Raw genomic sequence first — 7,382 nt, 5'->3', positions numbered from 1 at the left:
AGACATCACGGAGGAGCTGAGTCGATCCCGAAAATGAAAAGCCAGTGACTCTTTCTGTTTTTACCAAAGACGGTCACACCAGATGAAGGCTTCGGCGGTTCTCCCACCCAACCCCGACGCCCTGGGGCAGGGAGGGCATGGGCTGAGGCAGCCACCTCGGTCCCCCTCGTGGACTTCAGAGCCCAAGGTCCCTGAGTACCCTTGGGACGAGCACAGAGTTCCTTGTCCATAAACCTGGATCGAGGTCACTGGGTACCCTTGGGCCCAGCTCCTCGGTCCAGGTTTATGGACATGGAGCGCCGTGCTTGGCCCGTGAAGCCAGAGATTGAGTTAATACTTCGTTGATGAAAACAGTCAAACTGTAAAATATTTGAAGTCATTTATTTTGAGCCAAATATGAGTGACCAATGGCCCGAGGCACAGTCTCAAGAGGTCCTAGGAACATGTACCTATGATGGTCGGGCTACAGCTTGGGTTTATACAATTTAGGGAGACATAAGACACCAATCAATACATGTAAGATGAACATTGGTTCTGTGGGAAAGGCAGGACAATTCCAAGCGGGGATGGTCCAAGTCATAGGTGGACTCAAGGATTTTCTAATGGGCAACTGGCTGAAAGTTATTGTCTAAAGACCTATAATCAATAGAAAGGAATGTCTGGGTTGACTAAGGCAGGGGTCCCGAACCCTTGGGGCACAGACAGATACCAGTCCATGGTCTGTTAGGAACTGGGCCGTACTGCAGAAGGTGAGCTGCAGGAGCAAAGCTTCACCTGTATCTACAGCCACTCCCCATTGCTCTAATTACCGCCTGAGCTCCGCCTCCTGTCAGATCAGCCATAGCATTAGATTCTTACAGGAGCACAAACCCTATTGTGGACAGTGCATGCGACGGATCTAGGTTGTGCACTCTATATGAGAATCTAATACCTGATGATCTGTCGCTGTCTCCCATAATTCCCCAATGGAACCCTCTAATTACAGGAAAACAAACTCAGGGCTCCCACTAATTCTATGTTATGATGAGTTGTATAATTATTTCACTATATATTACAATGTAATAATAATAGAAATAAAGTGCACAATAAATGTAATGTGCTTGAATCATCCTGAAACCACGAAACCATCCATCCCCCTCCTGCCATCCGTGGAAAAAATTGTCTTCCACAAAACTGGTTCCTGGTGCCAAAAAAGGTTGGGGACCGCTGAACTAAGGGGTTGTGGAGACCAGGGTTCCCATTATGCAGATGGAGCCTCCAGGCAGCAGGCTTCAGAGAGAAGAGACTGCAAACATTTCTTAGTCTTTAAAAAGTGCCAGACGCCCAGTTGATTCTCTCCTGGATCAGGAAAAAGGCCTGGAAAGGGAAGGGGATTCTCTACTGAGTGTAGATTTTCCCCACAAGAGACAGCTTTGTAGGGTTATTTCATGATATGGCAAAAAAAACATATTTGGGGTGGAAATATTTTCGTTTCCTTCTTTATCTGCCATGTGATGTTACGCCACAGCCTGGTTGGAAAGTCAGCCAGGTTATATAAGGTTAAATAAAACCCGTCTGATGAGGCTTTATGGTTTGAAGGGGGTGGCTCTCCAGGCCCCTTAGATAGGAATTTGGGCAAAAGAAGAAAACAGTCAGAGTTTAGTCCTCAACTTTGCAGACCAGGGTCATGGTGACATCAGTCAGAAGTAGCCTTGCCCTTCTGTGGGTCCTAAACTTCCTGAGCAGAAGACCTAGGGGCTGAACTCCTTCCAGTGCTACAGGACTTGTTGAAGATGTCTTTGCCTGCCTTTTCCTCCTGCTGCTCTGGCTCAGCTGCAGGTTTCCAGACTGAAGATTCTGTATTTTCGACCTCAGCACTACTCCGTCTGGCCCCCGGTGAGTTTGCTTTTGTCTGGTCCTGCAAAACTCACGTGTTGAAGAACACCAACATGGCTGCCTGCACGTGGAATTCCCTGTCCAAATGTGTCATGAATTCATAGATACTCAATATCATTTTTCCCTTATGTTTTCCAGGATAATTCAAAATTTTTTCATGTTTAAAGACATGCAAAATTAGAGAAAATGAGCCTCTATGTGCATTTTTTTGTTTCTTTTTTTTTTTTTTTTGAGATGGAGTCTTGCTCTGTTGCCAGGCTGGAGTGCAGTGGCGCAATCTCGGCTCACTGCAACCTGTGCCTCCTGGGTTCAAGCGATTCCTCTGCCTCAGCCTCCTAAGTAGCTGGGACTACAGGCGCACACCACTACGCCCGGCTAATTTTTAATTTTTTTTGTATTTTAGTAGAGACGGGGTTTCACCATGTTGGCCAGGATGGTCTTGATCTCCTGACCTCATGATCTGCCCGCCTCGGCCTCCCAAAGTGCTGGGATTACAGGTGTGAGCCACGGTGCCCGGCTGTTTCTTTACTTCTCTAATAAACTTGCTTTCTCTTAAAAAAAAAAAATGAGCCTTGGCAGGGCACGGTGGCTCACGCCTGTAATCCCAGCACTTTAGGAGGCTGAGGCAGGCAGACCATGAGGTCAAGAGATCAAGACCATCCTGGCCAACATGGTGAAACTCTGTCTCTATTAAAAATACAAAAATTAGCTGGATGTGGTGGCGCATGCCTGTAATCCCAGCTACTCGGGTGGGTGAGGCAGGACAATTGCTTGAACCCGGGAGGCAGACACTGCAGTGAGCTGAGATTGCACCACTGCACTCTAGCCTGGTGACAGAGTGAGACTCTGTCTCACAAGAAAAAAAAAAAAAAAAGCCTCCATATGCATTGGCCAGCTTTAACAATTATCACATGGTTAGTCCTTTTAATTCATTCCCCCATGGTCTCGAACTCGTGACCTCAAGTGATCCGCCTGCCTCAGCCTCCCAAAGTGCTGGGAGCCACCGTGAGCCACTGTGCCTGGCCCCAAAATCTCCATTTTATAGACCAGGAAACAGGCTCAGAAAAGTCACTTTTCCAGTATCACACAACTGATACATGGGAGCATCAGGAGTGAAACTTGGCCCCCCTTCTCCAAAGCCTGTGCTCTACTGCCTCTCAGTTAGATGGGGAAGAAAGAGATGGGAAATGGAAACAGGATCACCAGGACAGAGGGAAGAACTGGAAAACCTGCACACATTCCAAGAGCCACACCTGTGTCGATGCTTTGGCGGGGCTCCATCCAGCCTCTTGGTCAATGGGTCTTTGTCTAGTTATGAAACCATTAAGTGGTTATGCTGGGGCTTGAAGAAAATCCATCTATTTCCAAACCCATTGTCCTTTCCAGGGCTGAGATGCTCCTCAAGCAAACGGGCTTAGAGCTGCTGTAAAATATTAATGTCAAAAGAGACCTTAAGGACAATCTGGTTAAACTCTTGTTTCTTGTTTTCAGTTGAAGAAACCAGTGCCTGAAGAAGTAGGATCCAAGGTACACTGGTTAGCTAATTAGTATCAAAGCTGAGAGCGCAAACCAGATTCTCCAATCCTGTGTGCTTGCTGTGTCTCAAGAGATTTTTTATTTTTATTTATTTATTTGTGGTAGGGCCTCACTCTGTTACCCAGGCTGGAGTGCAGTGGTGTGATCATAGCTCACTGCAGCCTCCAACTCCTGGACTCAAGTGATCCTCCCACCTCAACCTCCTGAGTAGGCACATGCTACCTACCATACCTGGCTTTAAAAAAAATTATTTGTAGGGGTTTTACCATGTTGCCCAGGCTGGTAGAGAACTCCTGGGCTCAAGCAATCCTGCTGCCTCAGCCTCCTGAGTAGCTGGGACCACAAAAGAAAAATAATTCCCATGCACACCACCATGCTGGACTATTTTTTTTTTTTTTTTTTGTGAGACTGAGTCTTGCTCTGTTGCCAGGCTGGAGTGCAGTGGCACCATCTCGGCTCACTGCAACCTCCAACTCCCTAGTTGAAGTAATTCTCCTGCCTCAGCCTCCCAAGTATCTGGGACTGCAGGCACACGCAATCACACCCAGCATTTTGTATTTTTAGTAGAGATGGGGTTACACCATGTTGGGCAGGATTGTCTGGATCTCCTGACCTCAAGATCTGCCCACCTCGGCCTCCCAAAGTGCTGGGGTTACAGGCGTGAGCCACCGCACCTGCACCGCACCTATTTTTTGAAAAAATGTTTCGTAGGGCTTTCGCCATGTTGCCCAGGCTGGTCAAGAATTCCTGTGCTCAAGCAATCCTCCTGCTTCAGCCTCCTAAGTAGCTGGGATCAGATGCACACCACCATGCCTGGGAGATTATTGGCTTGACAAAAGAAAAATAATTCCAGTGCCCTTTGCAGCGGAAATCCAGGAGAGGAAAAGATTCCAGCATTTAGTGTTGTCTCTGGCACCTTCCTTCCATTTCCAGTAAGGTGTTCATGGTTCTCTCTAAAAAGGTGCATTTCTGGATCTTCCTCGCTCATTCTCATCATCACCTATTTTTGCTACCATCAGCTGGCCAGTAGAGGGTAAACCAAACCTTGACTTCCCTTAGAGCAGGCTGGGCAAGCCTCTGGCCCATGACAACCCTGAACATGTCCTTTTTCTTCCGGGAAGCAGAGGACATGTGCAGCATGTTGGAAAGCTGCAAAGACATTTGCTAAAGAAATCGAAAGGAAAAGAATGAAAGTGGAATGGTGGAGTTAAACTTAATGAAAAAAAATTATTCAGTGCTTTTTTTTTTTTTTTTTTTTTGAGATAAGAGTCTCGCGCTATCACCCAGGCTGGAGTGCAGTGGCGCGATCTCAGCTCACTGCAAGCACCACCTCCTGGGTTCACGCCATTCTCCTGCCTCAGCCTCCCGAGCAGCTGGGACTACAGGCGCCCACCACCACGCCCGGCTAATTTTTTTTTTTTTTTGTATTTTTTTTAGTAGAGACGGGGTTTCACCATGTTAGCCAGGATGGTCTCGCTCTCCTGACCTCCTGATCCGCCCACCTCAGCCTCCCAAAGTGCTGGGATTACAGGTGTGAGCCACCACGCCCGGCTCAGTGCTACTTGTTAAAGCATGGCAAGGCTTTATTCAGGACCATCCTAATAAATACAGGAACCACTGTAGTGGGGTCTTGCAGTGAGGGGAGAGAGATTGGGCTCAGCTCTGAACACAGCATGGGCAAGTGGCAATTTATAGCCAAGGAGCAGGATGGGGGTCAGTGGATGGAAAATGATCAAGAGGAAACATCAGAGGGAAGGGGTATTCTTGCTGAATACAGGCCAGGCTGATCAGACATCGCCTGGGGGATGGTGTAGGACAAGGAACCTGATCAGATAAATATCAAGAGTAATTAGATATGGGCTGGGAGCGGTGGCTTACGCCTGTCATCCCAGCACTCTGGGAGGCTGAGGCAGGTGGATCACTTGAAGTCAGGAGTTCGAGACCAGCCTGGCCAACATGGCAAAAACCCGTCTCTAAAAAAAATACAAAAATTAGCTGGGTGTGGTGGTGTGCACCTGTAGTCCCAGCTACTCGGGAGGCTGAGTCAGGAGAATCACTTGAACCCAGGAGGTGGAGGTTGCAGTGAGCTGAGATCATGCCCTCCAGCTTGGGCAACAGAGATTCTGTCTCAAAAAAAAAAAAAAAAAAAAAAAAATCAAGAAAGAAAAGAAAAAGAAAAAAGAGTAATTAGATATGGAGGGTGGGAGGTTTTTGCTAAACTAACTTAGCAGGGTTCTTGCTAAAACTGGATTTTAGGCCCTTGCATGGTGGCTCATGACTATAATCCCAGCACTTCAGGAAGTTGACGTGGGAGGATTGCTTGAGGCCAAGGAATCTGAGACCAGCCTGGGCAACATAGCAAGACTCTGTCTCTGCAAAAAATTAAAAAAAAATCTAGGTGTAGTGGTGCATGCCTGTAGTCCCAGCTGAGGCTGAAATAGGATTGCTTGAGTCCAGGAGGTTGAGGCTGCAGTGAGCCATGATCGTGCCACTGAGCTCCAGCCTGAGCAACAGAACGAGATCTTGTCTTACAAAAATAAAGAAAAATAAAATCCAGTTCTGGGTCGGGCACAGTGGCTCACGCCTGTAATCCCAGCACTTTGGGAGGCCAAAGTGGGAGGACTGCTTGAGGACAGGAGTTCGAGACCAGCCTGGGCAACATACGGGGACCCCATCTCTATAAAAGAAAAAATAATTATTAAAAAAAAATAGGATTGGGTGTGGTGGCTCACACCTGTCAGGCCAAGGCAGGCAGATCACTTGAGCCCAAGAGTTCAAGACCAGCTTGGGAAATAGCCAGACTCTCTCTACAAAAAATACCCAAAAAAGGCCGGGTGCAGTGGCTCACGCCTGTAATCCCAGCACTTTGGGAGGCCAAGGCGGGCGGATCATGAGGTCAGGAGATCGAGACCATCCTGGCTAACACTATGAAACCTCGTCTCTACTAAAAAATACAAAAAAAATTAGCCGGGCACAGTGGCGGGCACCTGTAGTCCCAGCTACTCGGGAGGCTGAGGCAGGAGAATGGTGGGAACCCGGGAGGCGGAGCTTGCAGTGAGCTGAGATAGTGCCACTGCACTCCAGCCTGGGAGACAGAGCAAGGCTCTGTCTCAAAAAAAAAAAAAACCCCCAAAAATTACCTGGGTGTGGGGGTGTATATGTGTGTGTGTGTATATATATATATATGTATACACACACACACATACATACACACACACCTCCCCACACACACATATACATATGTATCTATACACATATATACATACACATGTGTATATATAATAAAATATATATGAGACCTATGAGCCATCCTAGCAAATTATCAAACCTGAGACTGAGAAGATTGTGGAAGCCCTTGATTTATAGCCGGTCCAAAGCACAGGTGAAAACCCGGAATGTAAGACTGGCGTCTGAAATGGGGGCAGTCTTGAGGGACTGAGCCCACAACCTGTGGAGTCTGCATCAGTTACAGGTAGTGTCAGAACTGAATTGAATTGTAGAGCACCCAGTTGGTGTCCAGAGAATTGGTTGGTGTATGAAAAAAAATCACACATTGTGTCAGAAGTGTAAAAACAGTTCACAGATGTGTTTGGATGTCTCCTGGACACAACCTCACATCCTCCCAGTTCACCTTTTTTTTTTTTTTTTTGAGACAAAGTCTCACTCTGTTGCCCAAGCTGGAGTGCAGTGGTGTGATTTTGGCTCACTGCAACCTCCCCCTCCTGAGTTCAAGTGATTCTCCTGGCTCAGCCTCCCGAGTAGCTGGGACTCCAGGCGCCCGCCACCACACCTGGCTAATTTTTGTATTTTTAGTAGAGAGGGGGTTTCACCATGTTGGCCAGGCTGGTCTCGAACTCCTGACCTCAGGTGATCTGCCTGTCTCGGCCTCCCAAGTGCAGGGATTACAGGTGTAAGCCACCATGGCTGGCCATGTCTATCAGTCTTAAAGAGTCTGTTGTTATCAGTAATTC

This window comes from Pongo abelii, chromosome 6 (assembly GCF_028885655.2).
Source record: "Pongo abelii isolate AG06213 chromosome 6, NHGRI_mPonAbe1-v2.0_pri, whole genome shotgun sequence".
Taxonomy (NCBI): Eukaryota; Metazoa; Chordata; class Mammalia; order Primates; family Hominidae; genus Pongo; species Pongo abelii.
This window is presented reverse-complemented; position numbering follows the sequence as displayed.